The following is a 27,374-nucleotide window of genomic DNA, read 5'->3' as shown; positions in this document are numbered from 1 at the left end:
GTTGGGATATGGGAGCCTAATCTCTGTGCGCCACATGCTTTCAAGGCCACAACCTTCCTGAACTAAATGCTGCCTCCCTAACAAGTTCCCATTCCTTCTACGCACAGTGGGCAGGATGGGGAACATTCACTGCACACTATCAGGATAAAGACAGACCTGTTCTTCTGGATGAACCTTGCCTATGCTCCTTTCTTAACCAAGCACAGTATGAATAAGGCAGAGGCAAGGAAGCTAAGCATGAGGAGCAAAGAGTTGTCCTGCAGTATCACAGAATCACAGAATGTTAGGGATTGGAAGGGACCTCGAAAGATCATCTAGTCCAATCCCCCTGCCGGAGCAGGATTGCCTAGACCATATCACACAGGAATGCGTCCAGGCGGGTTTTGAATGTCTCCTGAGGAGACTCCACAACCTCTCTGGGCAGCCTGTTCCAGTGTTCGGTCACCCTCACCGTAAAGAAGTTTTTCCTCATATTTATGTGGAACCTCCTGTGTTCCAGCTTGCACCCATTGCCCCTTGTCCTGTCAAGGGATGTCACTGAGAAGAGCCTGGCTCCATCCTCATGACACTTGCCCTTTACATATTTATAAACATTAATGAGGTCACCCCTCAGTCTCCTCTAAGCTAAAGAGACCCAGCTATGTTAGAAACGAATTAATGGTATTCTCAATGCCAAACTGAGAAGGCAACATCTATTATTAGATTAAGAGCCCCTAAACCTATTAAAAATTGGTTTCTGACATGGGACGGGGAGGAGAAAAAGGGAGAAAAGGGAGAAAAGACAAGAAGAAATTAAATGCACTGAGAAAGAAGACCAGAGAAAACAATAGAGACACACAAATAACATTTCCTATGGGAAGTTTTCTAACTAGATAATTTCTTCTCTTTCTGTGTCAGGAACTTTCGGTGAAGTTTGAATAAAAGAATCCCCGTGAATCTAGGACTCCTCAACTTTATACCAGTAGCTTTCAAAACTGCAGTTTCTCTTGTTTACTCTCTCTGTCTCATGACAAATAAATCTTATGCAATTTGTAGCAATAATCCCACAATTTCACAAGGAGGAACAAAGAATTGTCCATTGCCAGTGTTACTGTGACTCAGTGTAAGTACCGTGCAGGACAGTGGTAGTTGTAGTACAATGTACTCATGATGAAAAAGGGCATGAATCCACTCTTCCTGGCACATATTACTAGCTGAGTTTTCTCACCACTGCAATGGCTGAAATTATAATTATTAATGTATATTAAGAAAGCTCTGAGTAGATTAAGCTATTGGAAAGCTTAGCTGTAAGAAGATCTACTTGGAAAATCTGAGGCAGTCTTAAGTAGAAGACAAATACTGTCTCTTGTCCCCCAGGATCATGGCTCACCCAAGCTTAGACAGTTCTTCTTACGGAAACCATGTGATGAAAAATACAATTGCTATGGACATTGGAAGAATTTTAATGTTTCTTTCTGTTACTATGAGGTACCTATGTTCTTCCTAAAATGAAATACAGGCACATAACAGCTTGTAAAACTGGGTCCAAGTGGTCAACACATAAACCACTCAACACTTAACAGTCATTTGCACAACATAAATATTTGCATTAATATTCTGCAGGTGACAAAAATAACAATGCTCTTCTTGTAAGGCTCTTTATGTTATACTGGCATCAAACGAAAGTGTGTTGTATGTTAACATAGGCATTCAAAGGTCATATGGTTAGGAACATATTTATCAGAAGGATAAGAAGGATTTCAATGCAAAGGTCAGCATTGGAAAGAGCACTAAGATCGTCATCAGTACATTGTCTGGTCTCTGGTGACTTTATTATGCATTGTGTATCCTTTACAACCTGTCTAACAGATCACCTGTCTGCCACAGTTTCTGATTAGGACAATAACTATTCCATTGACAATGCCCTAATTACAACTAAATTTCATCCACTGAGACTGTATATCTCTCTGGTGAGTCAGTCTCTAAAAGAAATGTTCACATTCGATTGTTACACCCTCCTGCTCCCCCTTATTCTCACTTTCTTTCACCTAATGCCTTATTTTGGGACTGTAAAACACCTATCATAACCTAATACTGACCTAGTATAGACTTAGATTATCAGTGAAAAGAATAATTGTAATTAATATTAATAGAAATTGTCAAGACCAGATCTAAAACCCACAGTGGAGAAGTCTCCTACAGGTTTTATTCAGATATATCGGTGCAAACCTCTGAAACAGTATTGCGTGTTATTGAATGCCATCTTCTGGCACATCATCTGTTTAACCATTTAAGTTAAAGGTGGAGTCAGTATTGCTTATACTATCTAAAATTTTCCATTGTAAAATCCTAGGATTTGGTTCCTACTTTTTGCACTAGGAGTATGCAAAATAAGATTTCCCACAGAGCCTCAAAAGCAGTATTACTGAAAGTTTTCAACAAAAATCAGCCCACTATTTCCAAAACTGAACTCAGGAAAATATAGTGTTCAAAATCCCGTTAGGCTGTGAAAATCATATTCTCATTAAACTAATGCTACCACGTTTCTGATGTATGGAGTCAGTGTTTGGCAAGTGAGTTTTATTGCTGTTCCAAGAGTCGTTGTTTCCTTGCTCTCAGCAAAGCACTGTAAAACCCAGTGGCAAAACCTGTGTCACCACCTCCTAGTGACTGTCAATAAAACGACCCTTTTAAATAGCTGAAGTGGCAAAGGTCTGTACTAGGAAGCTGATGGCCTCTCCCAAATTGCAATTCACTCAGCGGAATTCCATAAAATCTTGTCTTAGGCTTTTCTGTTTCAACAACATAGAAATTGAACACAAGAAGATGATATTAAATAGCAATATTAAGATGACACAATCATGCTGGCTGAAGTTAGAAAGTCAAGAAGAACCATGATTTCTTATGCAAATCAATGTGAAAGTCTGCATTAAGTCACAGACTTTAATTACGTAATTATCATATATATGTTTTAGGACAACTATCCCACTCCCTGAAGAGTACAGAGCAACCCCAAGGGCCTGGGGGAAACCTGAATTCTGTTCCTTACTCCAGGTACTTAATGCATTAAGGAAATATTATGCAAAATCCAGCAGCATATTTTTCAGCAATTTTGAAAGAAGCAGCAGACTCTAGAAGCACTCAGAGGATAATTCATATTGGAAAGGACTTTGGGAGGTCATCTAGTTCAAGTGTCTTCTCAAGGTGAAGACAGCACCAAATTCGGGCCATGCTGCCTAGAGCTTTGTTTAGTCATGTTCTAGAGACCTATGAGAACAGAGATCCCAGAGCCTCTTGGGTTGCATGGTCCCTTGTGTAATTATCATCTTAGTGAATGTTTTCTGTACTTACACTCAGAACCCCCCCGTATTTCAATTTGTGATGACCATCTCTTGTTCTGCTACACACCTCGCTAAATACCTGCCCCCTTGATCACCTCCCTGTAGGCACTAGGGGGCTACTGTTAGGTCCCCCTGAAGCCCTCTCTGCCCCAGGCTTCCTAAGCCCAGCTCCCTCAGCCTCTTCTCACAGGGTAAGTGCACCAGCCTCCCAACCATCTCAGTGGCCTCTGTGGAACTCCAGTTTTTCAGTGACCTTCTTGAACTGGGGACCCAAACCAGATCCTAGATGCAGTCTAACAAGTGGCAAACAAAGGAAGGGCAAGCTCTACCCTCAATCCACTGGCTGTGCCCATGCTGACACAGCCCAGGATGCTGCTGGGCTTCATCACTGCCAGGGTGCACCACTAGAATTTAAATTCCAGCTGAAGTGAAACAAGAACTAGGACCACAAGTCTGAACTTTGGATTACTAAAATATTGGTCACATACATAGGATGATGAGAGAGAAAACTTTTTGTATTTTACTTTATATTCTGCTTTTCTGATCTTTGGTCCAGCCTTCTGGCTAGTTCCATCAGGTTTTGCTACTGAAGAGGATGCTTCTGTAATATGTAGCACGTCTCATTTTCCTATTTATATTTTAAGCATTTTAGCCAGAGTTGTATGTCTAAGTTAAAAAAAAAATGGCTGGTAATTTACTTTTTTGCTAGTATAATAACATAAAAGATTAGAGTAAGCATCAAAAGTTACACATTTTCGCTGGAAGCAAAATCTTATTTTAGTATTTAGCTGTATGTCAATCTACTTGTCTTCAGCCTCTAACACTGTGTCCAATACTATTTTGCATATTTATGGGTAGAAGTAATTCAAAAAATGTGAAATGGCTTTAAATAATTAGTAAAGCATATGAACAGATGTTTTGGAGTTTTTCTGGGCAGATCTATAGTTCATTTTGAAGTCATCACAAAATTTCAAAAATAAAACAAAAGATACTGTAACTGCTTCTGAATTTCACCTGTTCAATTATATTGATTTTCTTTTATTTAATTTTAAAAAGCCAATTTATTCCTAAAGATACGTTATGTGCAAACACTGTGTCCATACTATATATAACTCTGAAAAGCTCCCCTAACAAGGCTTGAAGATTTGCCTCACAAGTACAGAAATTCTATCAGACCTTAAAATACTTGTTAATGACTACATTAGCCAAATGATTAGCATTTTGCTCTTTAAGAAGGTGAATGGACTAGCACAAGCTATGGAACTCAAAGATATTTGAATCTTTTCAAAAATAATTGTTACCTGGAAGACCCAATATTCAGCAGAACAAGTGATCATGGCAATTTTGTTCCAGTAATTTTTAACTGATTTATTTGGTAAAGAAATAGTTATGAACTAATGAAGGAATTACATTATGTGATGTTTTCTTTCTTCCTTTTTCTTTCAACTCCCTCTAGTCCAGAGCTTGTGGATCTGAACTTGCATTTGAATCATTGCCACAGGTTAGGCCAAGGCCAAGGATTTAGCAACATTTAAGGAGGCATTAGAGATTTATACTGATAAAAAGAATGGCCTGTGTTGCAAAAGTTCAAGTTGAAAACATTAATGTTCTCAAAAAATCCTAGCAGGAATGTAAAGGTTTCTGAGTCAACATTTATTTTGTAGAAAAAGAGTTTGGTGTGAAGATTTTTGGGCACCTAACAAATCCTGGACCAATCACCATCAAATGAAATACAGCCATGTATAATAAGTCTGATTCAAAATTATAGTCTCTAGGTTAGGATGACTGATGTATGTTCCAGCTAAGCAGGATCAGGGCAGACTGTACATTTAATGAGCATGCTGGGGCTTTTTCAAACCAAAATTCATTCATGGCACAGAGTATCTGGATGCCTGATGGAATGTATATATTGATCTCTGTCTGTCTCTACCTTTTTTCAGACTAATAAATTACCAACCAAAGTCAACCTATAGGGAAAGTGCTTTTACAAAGGCATTTCATTCACAGTTGGTTTTGGGGTGGTAAGAGGGACATTAGAATAATTGAGAGTCTGGGTCACTCAGTGAAAGGGCAGTTCCTTGAAGATGCATGAGCAGATACACTCACATCAGAGATCTGTTTAAGAGTTATGACAATTTGAGAAGAGCATCTAGAATTAGAATTTTCCTCACTGTTCCTTTTTCTTTCAGGTCATAATTAAGAATTACAGCGATGGTCACATTTTGCTTCCTCACAGCCACTGAGGATGCTCCATTGTGAAGGAATGATGAATGTGATGCCTTTTGAGAAAGATGTGTGCTAGTACTGCAAAATGTAGTGATCTAACCCCTTATATAGTTAACATTTTTAGCATCTCAAGTACATCTTGATCAAAGATGCATCTCTTATCAAGCCCTTTATTTTACCTCTTTAAAACAATATCAGATATCTTATCCTTTTTTTCTTAAGTAGGCAACTTCAAGAGACTGTTTTTCCTCAGAAATGTGAGTCTAAGCAGCTAGATGTCCCATATGAAAACCATGATTTTCAGCTTCTTTTCAGTAATACATCCTTCATCTCTGTGTCATTCTCCAACAAATTCAGAAGAGAATCTCTCTTTATCTATACCCTAAGGCTCAGTGAACTCTAGTGTGGCAGGCCGGCTGTGGGAAAGAGATTTGAGACTATGGGCACATACACTGAAAACTCCCTCACTGGAGTTTTCAATCACTAGATATCAAATCTGTATATATATTTTTGTACTGATATCTAATTGTTCATTAACTTTATTGATTTCTTGTGTCAGAACAAATCTAGCTTGTTCTGGTACTGTTTGTGTGAGTCTTCAGGGACTCCCTGTAAAGATCTGTGCCATTATACCTTTGTGGAGCTATAATCTAGGCAAGGTCAAGGGTATTTCCACCAGGAGTATGCCACTCTGAGAAACAACTAGTTTTGGCACATGGCCAAGGAGCCCAATAAAAGGAGCAGCACTGGGAAGGGATCAGTGGGGATGATCCCCACATTATCCTTCAGGGAGACATATTTCTGGAATCAAGCCTAAGCATCCTGGGGAAGAGGTAGAAAAAGTCTGAAGAACTCATAGTGATAGGAAGGATTTCTGGGCCTGCCATCTCACTACCCCCAACCCAACAACCATCCTCTCACCCTTATGCTTGGACATCCTTGTCCCAGTGATGAGGTTAGCCAGCAGTAATGGGAAACACAAGTCAAAAAGAGGAATAAAAAGTGCAAGTTTGAGGCACTGTGTTTCAAAGAGGCAGAACTAACAAACAGCTGTCATTTAGACCTACAGCACAAATCACCTCCAGCTCTGAGCTATTCTCACCTGCAACACCTTGGAGAATTTCACCATGAGAATAGATCCAGGGTAGCAAAAGAGCCATTGATATAAAACCACCAAAGAAGCTTAGTAGAGTAAAACTAGCACTTTTATATGCCCTCAGGTGTAAACAGGAGTTCAAGAAAACTTGAGAAAGACTGTTATTATAAAAGTGTTTGTCGTGGGTTAACCCCTGTAGGCAGCTAAATCCCATGCAGTGGCCACTCACTCCCCCCACAACGAGTTGGAGGAGAGAATCGGAAAGGTAAAAGTGCAAAAACTCATGGGCTGAGATCAAAACAGCTTAATAGGTAAAGCAAAAGCTGCATGCTCAAGCAAAGCAAAATAAGGAATTAATTCACCACTTCCCACCAGCAAGCAGGTGTTCAGCCATCCCCAGGAAAGCAGGGCTCCATCATGTGTAACGGTTACTTGGGAAGACAAATGCCATAACTCCAAATATTGCCCATTCCTCCTTCCGCGCCTCCCCCTCCCCCCCACCCCAGCTTTTATTGCTGCGCATATCATATGGTATGGGATATCCCTTTGGTCAGTTGGGGTCAGCTGTCGCAGCTTTGTTCCCTCCCAGCTTCTTGTGGACCCCCAGCCAACTTGCTAGCAGGTCAGTGTGAGAAACTCAAAAGGACTTGATGCTGTGTAAGCACTGCTCAGCAATAGCTGAAAACCTCTGTTATCAACACTGTTTTGTCACAAGTCTAAAACACAGCCCTACACAAGCTGTTATGAAGAAAATTAACTCTACCCCAGACAAAACCAGTACAGTGCTTTACCTGACCTCTGATCTACACATTCAAAACTTGGAACTAGATGGTGATCAAGAACCCACAGAACTGTTCAATAATCTGTGCTTCCTTTGTGCAACTCCCTATACCAGTATGTGAGTTCACCTTAGATGAGGAATTAGGGCATTAAGGTGTGGGCCCTAGCAAAGAAGGGCAATTTCAGTCTTCTTGGCTATAGAGCTCCACATAATCAGCAAGCAAGGAGTAAAAGGCATAACACCATTCCAGAAACCCTGTATTTATATAGAATCATAGAACAGTTTTGGTTAGAAAGGACCTTTAAGATCATCAAGTCCAACCATTAACCTAGCACTGCCAAGTCCACCACTAAACCACATCCCTAAGCACCACATCTACACGTCTTTTAAATACCTCCAGGGATGGTGACTACATCACTTCCCTGGGCAGCCTGTTCCAATGCTTGACAACCCTTTCGGTGAATAAATTTTTCCTAATACTCAATCTAAACCTCCCCTGGAGTAACTTGAGGCCGTTTCCTCTCGTCCTATCGCTTGTTACTTGGGAGAAGAGACCGACACCCACTTCCCTACAACCTCCTTTCAGGTAGTTGTAGAGAGCGATAAGGTCTCCCCTGAGCCTCCTTTTCTCCAGACTAAACAACCCCTATTCCCTCCTCATAAGACTTGTTCTCCAGACCCTTCACCAGCTTCGTTGCCCTTCTTTGGCCTCCAGCACCTCAATGTCTTTCTTGTAGTGATGGGCCTAAAACTGAACACAGTGTTCAAGGTGTACCCTCACCAGTGCTGAGTACAGAGGGACAATCACTTCCCTAGTCCTGCTGGCCACACTATTTCTGATACAATCCAGGATGCTGTTGGCCACCTGGGCACATTGACGGCTCATATTCAGCCGGCCATTGATCAACACCCCCAGGTCCTTTTCCACTAGGCACCTTTCCAGACACTCTTCCCCAAGCCTGTAGCATTGCATGGGGTTGTTGTGCCCCAAGTGCAGGACCCAACACTCAGCCTTGTTGAACCTCATACAGTTGGCCTCGGCCCATTAATCCAGCCTGTTGAGATCCCTCTACAGAGCCTTTCTACCCTCAAGCAGATCAACACTCCTGCCCAACGTGGTGTTGTCTGCGAACTTACTGAGGGTGCACTCAATCCCCTCGTCCAGATCATTGATAAAGATGTTGAACAGAACTGTCCTCAATACTGAGCCCTGGGGAACACCACTTGTGACTGGCCGCCAACTGGATTTCACAGAATCACAGAACGTTAGGGATTGGAAGGGACCTCAAAAGATCATCTAGTCCAATCCCCCTGCCGGAGCAGGATTGCCTAGACCATATCACACAGGAACGCGTCCAGGCGGGTTTTGAATGTCTCCAGAGAAGGAGACTCCACAACCTCACTGGGCAGCCTGTTCCAGTGTTCGGTCACCCTCACCGTAAAGAAGTTTTTCCTCATATTTATGTGGAACCTCCTGTGTTCCAGCTTGCACCCATTGCCCCTTGTCCTGTCAAGGGATGTCACTGAGAAGAGCCTGGCTCCATCCTCATGACACTTGCCCTTTACATATTTATAAACATTAATGAGGTCACCCCTCAGTCTCCTCTTCTCCAAGCTAAAGAGACCCAGCTCCCTCAGCCTCTCCTCATAAGGGAGATGTTCCACTCCATTTAACTGCATTCACCATAACTCTTTGGGACCGGCCATCCAGACAGGTTTTTATCCAAAGTAATCAGTTTACAGTAATCCATCTGGATGTAAACTAGCTTTCTGATTACCTGGTATCTCTTTCCTCACTGCCATAGACACAAAATGGCTTGTTTGCAAGAAGTCATCATCAAAAACAGGAGAGTTTTTTATTGCTATCACCATTAACAAGTTGTGATGTGAATTCTAGATTGGTATAAAACAATCCAACAGTCCAAATGGAAGCCAAAGGTTTAAGCATAAACTCCATTGTTTTCTAAGCTTGCCTTTTTGTGCCAGCTCCGTTGCAGCTGTGTTGTTGCAAATGAGGTTTCCAGTGTTTAGCAATGTTAGTCACTGATTAGACACAGATTCTGAGCAACTGGAAGCTGAAACTAGACACAGTTCCTGCTGAGTTATTATTGCTACTGACCTTAAATGTTTACAAATAGTTTGTATGTTTTGGTTTGGTTTTTCTCCTCTTCCTTTCCAGACTCATTTACTACCAATCAGGTTTTAATCTACTAGGAGCTTGCAAGCTTCTGTTCTACAGCCTGAACCTCCCACTCTGATATTCCTTAGCATACCGTAGCAAAACAGAAAAATATTTAGAAAGGAAGATTTCCAAAACTTCAGGACATTCTCCTGAATTCACAAATGGATTCTTGGAAAGTAAGATTAGTTTCTTATTAGAGCAATCTATTTTGAAGCTTACTGAGGATGAGACTGTGGCTTTCAGCATGACCCTGAGCAAAGAACCAAGCATTACTGCAGCATATGGCAGGGGAAAGGATTGATTATGCCACGTTAGTCCTTTACAAACTCTCCGAGATGACAGTGCTTTGAGCAACCAGAGCTATCAAGATACTAAATCTTTCTCTCTTCCCCAGTACTGACCACATATTAGTTATCAGGAGGATTATGTGATGTAGTCTTGTTTTATCTCCTGAGTAAATATTTCTGTAGATCCTCTGGAGCCTGCAAGCAAGCAATAGGGGAGGTCTTTCCCCAACCCCTTCTTTTCTCCTTTGGCAGGCCACTGACCTGCTGTGGATAGATTCAAAGTGTTCCTGTACCACCTGGGTTTGAAAAGAACAAGATCACTGCTCCTAACTCCTGAGGTCTAAGGCATATTCTGCTGAGCAGAACTTTTAGCTATCCAAGTGTCTCCATTTAGCCAGCACCCAGGGCTAAACAATAACCAGTTGTTCTATCACCCAAGAACCCTCCCCAGCTGAGAAAGGGAATTGGGAAAAGGAAGGAGACTCATGGGTTAAAATTTAAACAGACTTAGTAAAATAAGAAAACCAATATTGATACTAATACAAAAGACACAAAATTATACTTAGCCCTGTCACGGTTTAAAGCTGGGCTGGCGATTAAACCTGCAGCAGACGCTCTCTGTTAACCCTCCCCCCCCCACCCGAAGGGAAAGGGAAAGGGAAAAGGGAGAGAGACTTACGGGTTGGAAAGTTAAAACAGTTTTAATAAACCTATAATAATGAAAAAGAGTATAATAATAATATTGGAATAATCAAATATATACAAATATATATACAAAACCGAGATCGAGCTCCCCCGATGTCGGCAACGTCACCACCGGCACTGCAGGGCAGGCTCCGGGAAGGCCCAGGCTGGGCCTAGCGACGGTCGAGAGCTGGATTCAGGGATGCACAGATCAGGATCGGGGGCAGCAGGAAAACAGTCGGAGTCCTCCTTGGACACTGGCCATAGCAGAAAAAACAAGAGCGAGCAAGAGGAGCGAGACCCTCGTGATCCCCCCGCTTTATACCGAGAATGACGTGTATGGGATGGAATACCCTCGTTGGTCAATTTTGGGTCACCTGCCCTGTCTGCTCCCCCCTGCAGCTGCGACCCCCCCTTCAGCTTTTCACTTGTAAGCAGTGAGGAATCCAGTGGTGACCTTGGTTTCTCTAAGAAAAAAGTACAGCAAGAGCCTTACTGCACAACATCCCTACCGGTGCCTCAGCGATAACTACAAACTTCGAGCGTTATCAGTCCTGGAAGCAGACACTGTCTGCAAAAACATGCAGTTAGTTTCAGAAAGTGCAGTTATTTAGAGGAGACTTAGCTGAAAGTAAAAATCACTGAAAGGAAAATCGGCCTGGTTTAGGCCAAACCAGGACATTCCACCCCTTATTCCATACCATTCACGTCATACTCAGATCACCACTAACTTTTCATTTTAAAATATATACAGATAACATTAGTTTATGATTCATCTCTATACAGAAAAAAAAAAAAAAGTTCATCAAGTTCATTTAGTTCAGGATTGTGGGTTTCCATCTGGCTAGGAGTCTCTCAGGGCAGGAGACATGGTATGAGTTTTGTCACAGTTCATGCCCACGGGTTGCAGGTTAAAGATGTCAGTCTCGAGGAGGTTACTGGACGCCACTTGCAGCTAGCTCTGGTCTCGTCACCACTGTCTTAACCTGAAAGACACTTATGAACACTGTTAGTATTATGCAGCAATTAACATCATGCAGTTCAGAATTAAGTATTCTCACCCAAGATCAGATCACCTTCAGGGACACATCGGACTCCACCATCCTGCAGCATCACCCACCAAGTACATCCAGGTCCTTGAGCAAAAGCAATCCCATGAATGGGTTTACCTTTGCCTGTAGCAGGAAGAACCCAGACAGTTTTTCCCAACAGATTCCTTTCATGCACCACAGGGACTTTATCCCCTTCTACTGTATGTAAAAGATCTGACTGAGCAGGGCCAGCTCGGTTGATAGATCCTCTGGTGTTGACTAGCCAGGTAGCTTGTGCCAAATGCTTATCCCAGTTTTTAAAGGTTCCACCCCCCATTGCTTTTAGGGTAGTTTTTAACAGCCCATTATACCGTTCAACTTTCCCAGAGGCTGGTGCATGATAGGGGATGTGATATACCCATTCGATGCCATGCTCTTTGGCCCAGTTATCTATGAGACTGTTTTTGAAATGAGTCCCATTGTCCGACTCAATTCTCTCTGGTGTGCCATGTCGCCACAAGATTTGCTTTTCAAGGCCCAGAATAGTGTTCCGGGCAGTGGCATGGGGCACAGAGTATGTTTCCAGCCATCCGGTGGTCGCCTCCACCATGGTAAGTACATAACGTTTACCCTGGTGGGTTTGAGGGAGTGTGATATAGTCAATTTGCCAGGCCTCCCCATATTTATATTTCAACCACCGCCCCCCATACCACAAAGGTTTTAACCGTTTGGCTTGCTTAATTGCGGCGCATGTTTCACAATCATGGATAACCTGTGCAATAGAGTCCATAGTTAAGTCCACCCCTCGGTCACGAGCCCATCTGTATGTTGCATCTCTTCCTTGATGACCTGAAGTGTCATGAGCCCACCGAGCTAAAAATAGTTCACCTTTATGTTCCCAGTCCAAATCTATTTGGAACACTTTAGCAGCTTGATCTGCTTGTTGGTTGTTTCGATGTTCCTCAGTTGCCCGACTTTTAGGTACGTGAGCATCTACATGACGTACCTTCACGACTAGTTTCTCTAGCCGAGTAGCAATATCTTGCCACAGTTCAACAGCCCAAATAGGTTTACCTTTACGCTGCCAGTTGCTTCGCTTCCACTGCTTTAACCACCCCCACAAGGCATTTGCCACCATCCATGAGTCAGTATAAAGATACAGCCTTGGCCACTTTTCTCGTTCAGCAATGTCTAGAGCCAGCTGGATGGCTTTTACCTCTGCAAATTGACTTGATTCACCTTGTCCTTCTGTGGCTTCTGTGATTCGTCGTATAGGACTCCATACAGCAGCTTTCCACTTCCGATGCTTTCCTACAAGACGGCAGGATCCATCGGTGAACAGGGCATACTGCTTCTCATCCTCTGGTAGTTCATTATATGGTGGGGCTTCTTCAGCACGTGTCACCTCCTTTTCTGGTGGCATTCCGAAGTCTTTGCCTTCTGGCCAGTCCATGATCACTTCTAAGATTCCTGGGCGATTAGGGTTTCCTATTCGAGCCCTCTGTGTAATTAATGCAATCCATTTACTCCATGTAGCATCAGTTGCATGATGGGTAGTGGGAACCTTACCCTTGAACATCCAGCCTAGTACTGGTAATCGAGGTGCCAGGAGAAGTTGTGCCTCAGTACCAATTACCTCTGAAGCAGCTCTAACTCCTTCATATGCTGCCAGTATCTCTTTTTCAGTTGGGGTGTAATTGGCCTCGGAACCCTTGTATCCTCGACTCCAAAATCCTAGGGGTCGACCTCGAGTCTCCCCTGGCACTTTCTGCCAGAGGCTCCAGGTAGGACCATTGTCCCCAGCTGAGGTGTAGAGCACATTTTTAACATCTTGTCCCATACGGACTGGTCCAAGGGCTACTGCATGAACAATCTCTTGTTTAATCTGTTCAAAAGCCTGTCGTTGTTCAGGACCCCACTGAAAATCATTCTTCTTTCTGGTCACTTGATAAAGAGGGCGTACAATCTGGCTGTAATCTGGAATATGCATTCTCCAGAAACCCACAACGCCTAAGAAGGCTTGTGTTTCCTTTTTGTTAGTAGGTGGGGACATAGCTGTTATTTTGTTGATCACCTCTATCGGGATCTGGCGACGCCATCTTGCCATTTAATCCCTAAAAACTGGATCTCCCGGGCAGGTCCCTTGACCTTGCCTCTTTTTATGGCAAAACCAGCTTTCAGAAGAATTTGGATTATTTTCTCCCCTTTGTCAAAAACTTCTGCTGCTGTATCACCCCATACAATGATGTCATCAATGTATTGCAAATGTTCTGGAGATCCACCCTTTTCTAGTGCAGTCTGGATCAGTCCATGGCAAATAGTAGGACTGTGTTTCCACCCCTGGGGCAGTCGATTCCAGGTGTACTGGATACCTCTCCAGGTGAAAGCAAACTGTGGCCTGCACTTTGGTGCCAAAGGAATAGAGAAAAATGCATTAGCAATGTCTATGGTGGCATACCACTTGGCTGCCTTTGACTCCAGTTCGTATTGAAGTTCTAGCATGTCTGGCACAGCAGCACTCAGTGGTGGCGTAACTTCATTTAGGCCACGATAGTCCACAGTTAATCTCCATTCTCCATCAGACTTTCGCACTGGCCATATAGGACTATTAAAGGGTGAGCGAGTCTTACTAATCACTCCTTGATTTTCTAATTGTCTAATCAGTTTATGAATGGGGATCAGGGAGTCTCGATTGGTGCGATATTGTCGTCGGTGCACCGTGGTAGTAGCAATTGGCACCTGTTGTTCTTCAACCTTCAGCAACCCCACAACAGAAGGATCCTCTGAGAGGCCAGGCAAGGTAGACAGCTGTTTAATGTCCTCAGTCTCTACAGCTGCTATACCAAAGGCCCATCTATACCCTTTTGGGTCCTTAAAATACCCTCTCTTGAGGTAGTCTATGCCAAGGATGCACGGAGCATCTGGGCCAGTCACAATGGGGTGCTTTTTCCATTCATTTTTAGTTAGGCTCACTTCGGCTTCCAATACAGATAACACTTGAGATCCTCCTGTTACTCCTGAAATACTGATAGATTCTGCCCCTTTATGATCCGATGGCATTAGGGTGCACTGTGCACCAGTGTTACCAAGGCTCGATACCTTTGTGGTTTTGATGTGCCAGGCCATCGAATCCACACAGTCCAATAAACTCGGTTGTCCCTTTCCTCCACCTGGCTGGAGGCAGGGCCCCCCTAATCAAGAAATGGATTTGTGCTGCTCACAGGGACTGGACCTTCATTTCTCTTATTCACACTTTGGAAAAAGGAATTTGAGGCCCATCTACCCTGACTGGGGTCCTGCTCACTGGTAACTGGAGCAGCCATCCTCCTAGAAAAATTCTCTCTGGTATTTCTTTTAGCTTGCAACTCACGTACTCGTGCCTGTAGGGTACTGGTAGGTTGTCCATGCCATCTGTTCATGTCTTCCCCATAACCACGCAGGGCAAACCACAGGATACCTCGTGATGTGTTCCGTTTCCTTTGAGCTGGTCCTGTAGGAGGGCGTTTTCTCTTAACAGCTGCAACGCGTGCCTGTGTAGGTAGAGAGTCAAGTTTATTCTCGATCCTGGACAGTTTGTCTGACAGTTGTTTCAATGAGTCCTTGTTTTCCTTTGTCAGTTTTTCCACAGCCGAGACACGGGCCTGCAGTGGGGAAGAAATACTATCTTCATACTGTCGCATACAGTTAGCCATTTCATCCACACTAGGTCGTGCCATAGCATTTTCTCCCCAGACTAATATTGACAATGTATGGGTATATGTCGGTGGAGCATTCTTCACAACCTTCCGGAACATGGATCGGTTGCATTCCACTTCATCAGGATCTACAGGATCTACAATTTCCCGTGGGTGTCTATAAATGATCTCTTGCACAGCTAGTTGTCTAAGGTAGTTAATACCTTTTTCTATAGTGGTCCATTTGCTCAGGTGGCTCATAACATCATCTTTATAGGGATACCTGCTCTTTACAGCTGACAAGAGTCGCCTCCAGAGACTGATAGTGTTTGACTTTCTTGCAAGCGCCTTATCAATACCACCATCTCTGGACAGGGATCCCAACTGTCTGGCTTCTCTGCCATCTAATTGCATGCTATCTGCCCCATTATCCCAGCATCGGAGCAGCCAGGTAATAATTGGCTCACCATCATAACGGCTGAAATCTTTCCTTATATTTCTCAGATCCTTCAGGGATAAGGAGTGGTAGGTTATCTCTACATCCGAGTCCTCCTCCTGTGATAGTTCTGCTTTAGAACGACCTTTCTTCTGTGATGGGTCTGCTTTAAAATGACGATCAAGGGAACCCCCATCTGTGTTGGGCCCTGACTCTGCCTGAGAAGGGCCCTCACCTGGGTCATGTGATGGCTCTGCCTTAGAAGGCTCTGAGTCATCATCCTCCTCTTCACGAGCTGATTTCTTTTGGTATTTCTTCCTGGTTACAGGAGCAATTGGTACAGATTCGTTAGATGCTGGACTCTGAGTAGATGCAGTGGCTGTCGTGGGAGTGCTGAGACTCGTTAGAGTCTGAGTAGCTGCAGTGGCCATCTTGGGGGGTGTAGCAGCTGTGGTACAGGCTGCCGAGGTTTCAGTGGATTTAGTGGCTGTAGCGGCAGCACACGCTGTAGGATCTGAGGTGGCTGCACAACATCTACAACTGTCCCTGCACCGATATTTAATCTTATCCCACATCAGAAACACATTCAGGACAACCGAAAATAAAAACATGCCACCTAGACAGCACCATCCTAATTTCACAAAATCTAGAGGAATCAGCTTGGCAGAAAAGGAGAAGGTACTATTTCCCGAAGTAAAATTGGAAGTGTAATCATTAACATAATCAGCTAAAGGACGCCTGGAGCGTGCAGATGAAGTCGCTGCTACTGATTCGCGATTAAAACTGCCCATCATTGTGTTATAGAGATAAGAGATCGGAATAGTAACTGCCCAGTTTATCACAGCATAAATCAGTATCAAACCCCATACCAAAACAATACATTTCGACCAGCGCCCACTGCTAAACCGCATGTAAACATTCATAAGAAGCAAACAATAACACAGTGCCCACGGCAGGTAAGGCATCATTGCAATACTCAACTGTGAAAGAAACTCTATAAAAAGACGAGATAACACAGTACTCAAAAATGACATCAGCATCTTCCCTATCTGTTTTAATTTCCAACCCCTCGTAAATCTCAAAGGAAGAAATCTGATACTCTCTCAGCTGAGCTCTCCGGGTCTCCTCCCGCCGGAGCCGGGATTCGACTTATCAGAGGAACCTGTTGGAGCTTCTCTCGAGCCCCACGTTGGGCGCCAATAAATCTGTCACGGTTTAAAGCTGGGCTGGCGATTAAACCTGCAGCAGACACTCTCTGTTAACCCTCCCCCCCCCCACCCGAAGGGAAAGGGAAAGGGAAAAGGGAGAGAGACTTACGGGTTGGAAAGTTAAAACAGTTTTAATAAACCTATAATAATGAAAAAGAGTATAATAATAATATTGGAATAATCAAATATATACAAATATATATACAAAACCGAGATCGAGCTCCCCCGATGTCGGCAACGTCACCACCGGCACTGCAGGGCAGGCTCCGGGAAGGCCCAGGCTGGGCCTAGCGACGGTCGAGAGCTGGATTCAGGGATGCACAGATCAGGATCGGGGGCAGCAGGAAAACAGTCGGAGTCCTCCTTGGACACTGGCCATAGCAGAAAAAACAAGAGCGAGCAAGAGGAGCGAGACCCTCGTGATCCCCCCGCTTTATACCGAGAATGACGTGTATGGGATGGAATACCCTCGTTGGTCAATTTTGGGTCACCTGCCCTGTCTGCTCCCCCCTGCAGCTGCGACCCCCCCTTCAGCTTTTCACTTGTAAGCAGTGAGGAATCCAGCGGTGACCTTGGTTTCTCTAAGAAAAAAGTACAGCAAGAGCCTTACTGCACAACATCCCTACCGGTGCCTCAGCGATAACTACAAACTTCGAGCGTTATCAGTCCTGGAAGCAGACACTGTCTGCAAAAACATGCAGTTAGTTTCAGAAAGTGCAGTTATTTAGAGGAGACTTAGCTGAAAGTAAAAATCACTGAAAGGAAAATCGGCCTGGTTTAGGCCAAACCAGGACAGCCCACAGAATGGTAGCAAGTCACTCTCAGGAGAGCAATCATAGAGAAGAAAAGGAGAGCAAAGAATACCACCCACCCCACCCCCCATGCTTTCCCATTTATAGTGAAGATGATGTTAACATTATAGAATACACCCGTGGGCCAGCCTGGCTCAGCTGCCCTGGCTTTCTGCTAATGGCCTTGACCACAAACTGAAACAAAATGTAACAGAAAAGTGATTTTATAAATTTTATCTTCACAAAACCAGGACACCAAGTTTTATGCTTGAGAAAGAATTAAAAATGAAATTTCCAACACAGGCTTCTCACAAAAAGCAAGGGATGGTGCCAGAAAGAGTGATGAATTCATGTGAAAAAATAGGAAGGTGTGTATATTTGTTTCCTTCTAATTGCATACTGGATGAATTGCACTGTCACATACCTAAGTTGTCTTCCTCTTCCCACTGTTCTCGTCAGTGGTATGGAGAGAACAACTGCTCTGGATGCTCATCCCTTAAATGAAGTCTATATATTGTTCTGTTTGTGGAAGAAGATTCCCAATACAGTTTTCCCCTTTCTGCCTTTTGACTTATACAATCCTTTCTAGTCACACCTCAGGTAAAAAATAGCAGCCTTTTCCTCTAGCCAGGCTTCTGCTGTTGTGATGGGCTGATGAGCGAGAATCGAAACTGCTAGCTCTCAGGTACTGAGAACTACTCAGCATATATTAAAAAAATATTCAAAAAGCTGTGCAAAATAGAGGTTATTCCTTGTCGTGGTTTAACCTTAGCCAGCAACTAAGGACCACACGGATGTTTGCTCACTCCTCTTCCATGGGATGGGGGAGAGAATCAGAAGAGTAAAAGTGAGAAAACTCATGGGTTGAAATAAAGACAGTTTAATAGGTAAAGCAAAAGCCGCGCACAAGCAAAGTAAAACAAGGAATTCATTCACTATTTCCCATTGCCAGGCAGGTGTTCAGTCATCTCCAGGACAGCAGGGCTCCATCACGTGTAATGGTTACATGGGAAGACAAACACCATCACTGCAAACATCCCCTCTTTCCTCCTTCTTCCCCCAGCTTTATACACTCAGTACGACATCATATGGTGTGGAATATCCCTTTGGTAGTTGGGGTCTGCTGTCCCAACTGTGTCCCCTCCCAACTTCCTATGCAGCCCCAGCCTACTTGCTGTTGTAGTGCTGTGAGAAAGAGAAAGGGCCTTGACTCTGTGTAAGCACTGCTCAGCAATAGCTAAAACATCCCTGTGTTATCAACACCTTTTTCAGCACAAATCCAAAACACAGCCCCATACTATCTACTATGAAGAAAGTTAACTCTATCCCAGACAAAACCAGCACATTCCTTCAAAGGAAAGATCACACAGGTCTTGTAGACCATGGATAAATAGGTAAAATATGCAAAATTGAGGTGATACAACCTATACAATTTTGTAACAGAAACTATAAAATGAAGCCAATCACTTCTTGATTTATATGAAAAGATACACATGCCTGACAATAATACAGAGTTGCAGGGTTATAAACTCTCAAGGGGCTGCACCTCTAGAAAGAAAGGGTTTTCAAGGAGTCAAAATTTTTATAGGCATAATTTTATTGCCACAAGAGAGAGCAAATAAACTATCAATCTCAAGGTCTTGACATAAACATTGAAGGAATTCTGAGAATCACACAACAGTGTGCACAAAATCAGGGTCCTAATTCTGCCCTTATGACACATTATTTTCAAGTTCAGGTAATCTGTGTGCTTCCATTCATTTAGCACACATATACTCCCCAGCATTCTCTCTGATATTTCCTAGTCAAACTCATATTTACCACTTGCATATATGCAACACATGATTTTGATCCATCTCAGTCATATAGGTAGAAAGCAACCTGTAATAATTACCAATGCAGGAGCCATGTTAAAAAAGGGAATAAATCAAAGTACTGTTTTATTGGCAGAGAAAATGCATGAGACATCAACAGAGTCACTTTTCCAGGAACCACACCACCTCATCAGGATCTTTGTGAAATAGATTTTAGTCATGGAATCAGAATGAATAATTTTGGTTGCTAATTGCCACACAACTGTAGTATCTTGTCCTCTAAATGCCTAGGCTTTTCTATTCCACCCACCCCCCAGATAATACACAGCTATCTGTTTTGAAATTCACTGATAGCTATAATATAACAACAGAAAGAGCAAAACATGTTATGGATATTGTTAATGCATGTACTTTTTTGTGCTATATACTAAAATTTTTAAAAAGCTTTCTATTATAAGTCTGTAAAAAAAGAAGTAAACATATTTCAAGTAATGAAAGCATTGCAGTAGGCATGATGTATGCAATCACACTTGACACGTTTCTTCCGTGAACAATGAAGCATAACCAAACTGCTATGTCTGCATCGCAGCAAATACATTGCCTTTTACTATGGACCAGATTGCATCTTTGCCACATATCCTGTGTCAGAATGAGCAAGCTGAGAAGTGCTTTGATGGTTACATATGTTGTTATTGTGCAGCTCCAACGAACGGTAGTTTCCCAAGAATGAACTCTCAGTCTATTTAAATACATGCGCTGCAGTGCAACCTATTTCCTGCTCAGCATAGGTCTTATGTTAGGCTTTATGTCCCACCATGATAGTCAAACCTTGTATTTTTTCACTGCATAGCTTCGTTTATGGAATTAAACAAACCTATGAGAGCTAAAGCTAGTACTACATCTAGAGGAAGCATGATTTTACTTCCGAGGGAGCACAAAGCTTTAACTTCATTTCTTGGTTTGCTGCAGTCAACCACAAATTCAGACAAAGTCTTTGTTCAGTGAGAAACCAGGAGCAGTAGCCAGAAGAGTAATGTGGTTAACAGTTAACATCACAGTTTCTGATACATGAATCACTGAACACTCACCAACAACAGAACAGTGAAATAAGGCTGATGATAGTACTCTCATGCGGTGAACAATATTGACAGTCGTGCAATAAAGGCTAAGAACAAGCTATTCTCAACTATCACCATCTAAAATCCAAGGCAATGCAGCCCAGCTGGCTAATAACTGCTGGAAATGGGAAAAAAACCCAAAACAAAACATAGATAAATGAAGAAAGTCTTCTCAATATTTGCAATATATACCATCTTGTGTATAAAGTACTGTTAATAAAACTTTTTGGGGATGATACTTCCAAAATTCATGGACAATAACAAAGCGGTGTTGAGTGAAGAATATCTTCAGACAATTTACATTGCATATCTGGCAATCATTTCTTTTTCAGAGAATATCTACAGGTTTTCTTTACGTATGTGGCAAGTGTTTGAAAATATTCATCTGCATTGTTGCTATATTTCAATTTTATGGATTCACCACTCATGGCTCTTTAAGGGTACTTGTTCAACACTCTTCAAGCTCAATATTTATTTTTATTTCCAAAAGGGCCAGTCATTTACACAACACTAATGCCATTACATAAAAGTGCACCACTGCCCGAGAACAGGCTTTTCCTGAAGTAGCAAATTCTAGGAAGAGAGTTGAGGTTCAGCATGTTCCTCAGATCTGACTCCACTTGTTCTATTGACCTTAAGAGCAACCTGAATTACTTGAATTCAGGCTTCCTTCAAATCCCATTTGCACTAGCAGTAGGCACATCCTCTTAGGAAGCTTCTGAGCATTTGTTTTTTTGCCAGAAATCAGATATGTGGAAGCACCAGGGAGTATATGTAAGATGCAGAAAGGTGGGCTGGCAACAAACATATACAGTGAAGCTCAGGAACAAGGCAAGGTTCTCTTTTTCCCTTCTCTGAAACAAGTGCTGGTTTCAAGGATAGTCATGAAATTATGCCTCAAATACATCTGCAAGGTTGTTTCTCCATCGGAGAGTAAAAAGCTAATGTATCTTAAGGGTTAATCTGGCATAATAGCTTGTTAAATTGTGCTATATGGTCATACTAAGCATGAATATATGGTAATCTGGGATTCACTAAGGCTTTAAGATATGTTTTCAACAAATGTTTGTGTACGTGAACTTGAAATTTACTTAAGTGTCAACACCAGTAAACCTCAGATCTCATAACACAGAGGTATCTTGGCTATATTTTTTAAAAACTTCATACCAATCCCCAAGAATGTTTTCTCCACCTGTTCATTATTAGTAAGACCACCATTCCATTGGAATTTTCCAGCAGAGGAGAAATAGCATCACATCAGCTACTGGCACTGTGGGATTCAAGAATCTCAGTAACAGCCTTTCATTCTTTACACAATCATTCATAGCGCTTAAAAATATACTGTTTAAGAGATACTATTTTCCTATTATTTAAATGTCTAAGACACATCTCAGACCTGCACACAATTTTGCCCAACTTTGCTTTCACACCACATTCAGTAATAAGTAACAATCTTTCCTCTCCTTTGTTTCCGTTATTTTGATATTTCATCACCTTAAATACTTATCACTGTCTTTTCTCTAATCTTGGTTAATGTTTTCCTTTTCCTCATCACACATTATAAATTTTGGTTATTACTTTTGTTTCACTTTTAATAAGAAAGTAAAGGACTACCGATATTAATTTCCTACCTCAATATTTCCAGTACTTGTCTCATTCATAGTGTAATCATTTTATGTAAGACTTGTGAAAGCTGCTACTATTTTGAGATAGTAGTAGGTCAGATTTTGCACATTTTTGGTTTGAGAAGAGGTTGAGCACGACTAGCATTACCCAAAGCCAGTCTTTCTTAGCATAGTTGCAAATATAAGTATGTGGAAACCAATGCTTGCAAATAGATTCAGAAAAGCTGAGCAACCTTTCTAAGACAGTATCACTGACAAAACTTGTATTGAGGAATTGCCAGTTCCCAGCCCAGTCTATTGAGGCACCTTGCCTACTGCAAATGAACATTGTTTCCCTATACTGATTAAAGTAACCTGGGTAACAACGGCAAGAGCAAGCAGATCTTGAAGCTTCCCATGTTGTAAGGAAATCAAACTGGGATATTGAAGATTAAAAAGTAGGTCAGACTTAATAAATGCATTTTTAAGTAATCCACACTTTAAATCCTGATATGAAATGGATGAAATTTGTGCTCTGTTCCAGTAACCAGAGATTCGCCCTAGTGCTTTTATTATGCTAAAATTCTTGTGCACACAGAAATGGCTTACGCATATTTGCATCAAAAAAAGAAATGAAAGAAGCTGCAATATTAAACTCCCAATTCTAAATAAGAAAACTGCACAGCAAAGTTTGGAGCAGGGCCAGATATAGTAAGAACAGCCAATTTTACCTAGAAGATACTATATGTGGAAAAATCATGACCTTGCCTAAGAACAGTGGAATTGTCCAAACTTCCTCAACTGCAGCCTTCCTTCCTCAACTGCAGATAAAAAAGGATTTCTTCTATTACATGCAGAACAATATCTTTTATTCACTATTAACAGGCTATTTTTATGGGTTATATTTTATGACTGAAATATAATGTATGATCAGCTGCTCCACAGATCTTGCCTTGTTCTGGAAAGGACTATGAATTGTAGCAGTTCTCAGTGCTGGATTTGGCTCTGGGTGTTGACACTGGAGCTGCTCCACCTTTGCTTCTTATGCCAGACATGATGCCAAAACATCCTGCTGTTAATGCCAGATATAAAAAAAAGCAGAAGCAGTAGGACAGCAGTACACTCTTAGTTGGAAAAGCAAAGTCTTTGAAACATAATTGTGCACCACACTGCAAAAACATAATCTGATGAGTCTCCACTCCTCTTTCACCTGCCCACATTTACAAACAAAGTCAGTGTTCAAGATTTTTTTATACTTAAATACAAGTCTTCAACTCTCTCAGTGGACCTCCCAGGTAGTTCATGTGGGTGTTCTACGTAACACTTTAGCCCTTGCTTTTATAACCAACAGACACTGTTTCTAAAGATGCTTATAACTTGTAAAACCAGTGACGTCATTAGGGAAATTCACAGCAACAGCAGCTAGAGGGAAAAATGGTCTAGTTGTCTGTCTATTATTGACAGCACATCAGAAGCTTGTGATGCTTTCACAGGCGTGGGAGGGCTGATACTCCCTAAGTAGGAGAGATCCCTCAGACGTCACACTCAACCAAGTCATGCACTATGTCCTCACCTTGACTGAGCTCCTTTCTTAATTTCCTTATTGCTTTCACCTTTATATAGATACACATCTCTATACAAATGTATATATACATACATACACACATATACATGAGCAAATTCCATAGTACCAAGGTCCAAAAGAGCACTGGAATTCAATCATCTGCACACCTAAATTCCCTGGCACATATGGTGTGTTAACCATGGCCCAAGGACCATTCTTAGCAGGGATATACAGATGACTCATATTGTGGAAGGTAAAATAAGATGGACTATGATAGTAAAGCAATTATTATTGGGGCCAGAGAATATGTCCAAGGACCATTTGGTTTACTAGTATACAAGTCATATTTGTGCCTCAAAGGAAGCCCAACCAACGCGAACTTCAGGGACAAGACACTTAACCAACTGTTTTTCACTTTTCCAGATACTATGAGCATGCACCGTTTCTTATCTCATCCTTCCTATGCTGGAGCTCTAGTCAAGCGTCTACTCTTGATGACAGAATTTTCAGCACAGTGTTGAAAAATGTTCAAGCAGGCACCTAGCCCCCATAGCAATGAATATAGCATATGGTATGCAGCTCTAGAGACTTTGTTTTTTCATATTTACAATATTATTCCACTGAAATCAATGGAGTTGAGGGGGCATTATATATATATTTAAAAAATCAATCCAAACATCATTAACAGCCCATACATTTACGTTGACTTTAAGGATATTGCAGTAGCCCTTCACTAAGACCCAGTCCCTTGAGGGATAGTTACGCAGAGTTCTTTATAACCTACACATGAGTTTAGATTTCCCAAATCCTCATAAGATGGTACTCAGGTTTCCTCAGGGAAATGAGCAATCAGATGTTTAGGGTTTCCAAAACCTTCCTTGTCTTTTATAAACATGAGTTTGAGAATTATTAGAATAACTATCCTTTTAGACATAGACAGCTGAAGAGGCATCAAACTAAACTGCTATGATAGAGGGAAGATCTTGAAACAGATTAGACATTACAGCAACTATACACAAGAGCAAGTGGGTAAAATATTTCCCATGCTAACAAAGCTTGAAGTGAATCCTTAACAACTTGCAATATTTGGTCAGTGTTAAGCCTCCATTGTTCCATCAAGACTATGTTGACTAAAATCTTCAATAGAATTTAAGACCACAGATTACTGAAAACGTTTGTGAGGGAAGCATGTTACTGTTATGATTTTCACAAAGACGGCAGTGCTGAGGTGAAGAGTTTTTCTTTTGTTCCTTTTTGTTCAGTGTGAAATGGTGGAGGCATTGGGAGGGGATCAAATGACCCACTGTGGCTATTATACCATGGCAATATGCACAGAAAACATACCATTCTCTGAGTGCGGTCTTGAGCAGACCCTTCCCTTTATTGCTGTTGTCCTGACACGTTGGATTGTCCTTGCTGCAGAAAGCCCAGCGGGGGCCAAGGACAGAGGCTGCTCTGACACTGCAGGTCGCTGCAGGGTGAAGTGTCATGCTGAGCTCAGAGACCACGGATGTCACTCAAGGAATCATTAGCAATGAAAGAGAGGCGGTGAAGCTTGTTGTGTTGTCATCACACTTTAAGAAGGTTGGCTGCAGCCCAAATTAGCTTGCTTAAGGAGTGTGAATCAAAATGACATGTAATCTGAATGTTAATGAAAATTTTCTCTTGCTTTAGACTTCAGATTCCATCCAGAAAGCTGTCATCTGGAAGACATTATCTCTCTCCCTTCCTCTTACTCTCCACTTAAGATATGTATTTACAAATATATATGAAAAGTGGAACTATTTATTTCTCTTAAAACCTGCGCTGCTTAGATCCCAGTTTCCAGAGCACTGCATTGTTTCCAGAAATGGCCCTGTGCTATTAGGAATTTTTGAGCCTGCTCTGTAGCAAATGAAAAAGGAAACCAGTACAGAAAATGCCGTGCTTTTCAAGCGAGATGATTGCATGGGTTTCATAGGCAAATAAATGTCATAGATCTAAGCGCTGTTGTACAGTGGTGCAGTTGCACTGTCACAGAGACAGTTCCCATTTGTGTTAACAGAGAACTGGACTGTTTAGATGTTATTTGTGATATTCATCCATGTTAAACTACATCAGTGAAAATCACATGTTATTCCACTCAAGACTGATGGAAATTAAAGAGAAGCCTTTAATGTACACAGTCATTCGTTTCCTGACTAACGTGCAGTCGTATGCCTCACCACTTGGCAAGGGGCATAGTTAATTTTAATTTGTGGCATTTTTTTCTAACAGCTATTAGAGACCTCTGGGTCTGCTGAATTCAGAGGTCCTCTTTGGTCCCTCATGCACTTAAAAGGCAGATGGAAAATTGAATCTCCTGTCACATGGTGCCCACTAAATACTTATGTTCTTCACACTGCATTTCAAGGAAGTTGCTGTTATGTGCTACAAAGCAAGTAACAAGTAATCAATAAGTATAAAAAACTCTTTATCAGAGTCAAAAGAAAATAAACTCCTAGTTTGAGAAAGTTGAGATCATAAAATGGTGAGCATTACTGGTCTAACTTATAATTGAGTCAGGAAACTATCCAAATGCCGTTTTCAAATCAACAGACAGACAGATTCTGGCTTAAAAGAGAATATGAATGCCCAAACCTAGCAAAAGTAGTCTTAGCAAATTCAGACAAATGTTTCAACACAGAAATGTGAACACAGTGCTATCACTGAGAGACAGTTCAACATTTGTAAAAGAATTAGGACAACTTGTGTTTTACAAACATACTATTAGTCCAAAAGAACTCAGTTTTTAATGAATATTAATACTTACAGAAGTATTGGTGGACTTTGAAGATTCTGTATTTGGGCTTTTTTTCAAGTTACATATTTACCCTTTCAACAAAGTTGGTTGTAGAAATATTTTATTGCATTTGAGACAGTAACACACTCAAGAACGAATGTAAAACAGACCGAAGTCAATCAGGATTATTCCAGTCTGGAAAGGATGTCTGTATCTGCTTAAAGCTGAGTTTCTGATTCAGTGTTATGCTTAGTCAGTGTGTACACTGTTGTATTTTCAAATATTGAACCAAGAACTTGGACTGAGATACAAAAAGAAGACTTAGGTAGGTAACTAAAATTTCAAGCGTGTTCGGTCAAAAATTTAAAACCATAAAGTCTTAAGTTATCCTGAGAGACACACACATTTTCACAGGCAAGTAAGGTTGCCTGGGCTGCCAGACATGCACAGCTGCCCATCTCCTCTACTTTTTACACAGGATATATCAGATGTTCTCTGAGCAAACCGAACCCTACAGAAACAAGAACTGAATAAAGAGAAAGAGGCATCACATAGACATCACCTAACGAACTGAGTTTGCAAATCTTTGAGCACATAGTACAATTCCTGAGAATAAAATTTCATTGCTCTGCATTCATTTTTTTTTACTAGCAATAAAACTAGTTTAACCACTTTCTTCACTCCATTGTGACATCTACTCATCGCCAGTGCAATTATTTGTAGGAACACACTATAAACCAGAAGAATGAAATAAAACACAAACACTTTGGGGAGCTGTTTTTTAGCCCACATCATTC

This window comes from Nyctibius grandis, chromosome 1 (assembly GCF_013368605.1).
Source record: "Nyctibius grandis isolate bNycGra1 chromosome 1, bNycGra1.pri, whole genome shotgun sequence".
Classification (NCBI taxonomy): domain Eukaryota; kingdom Metazoa; phylum Chordata; class Aves; order Nyctibiiformes; family Nyctibiidae; genus Nyctibius; species Nyctibius grandis.
Note: the sequence above shows the minus strand (reverse complement) of the source record.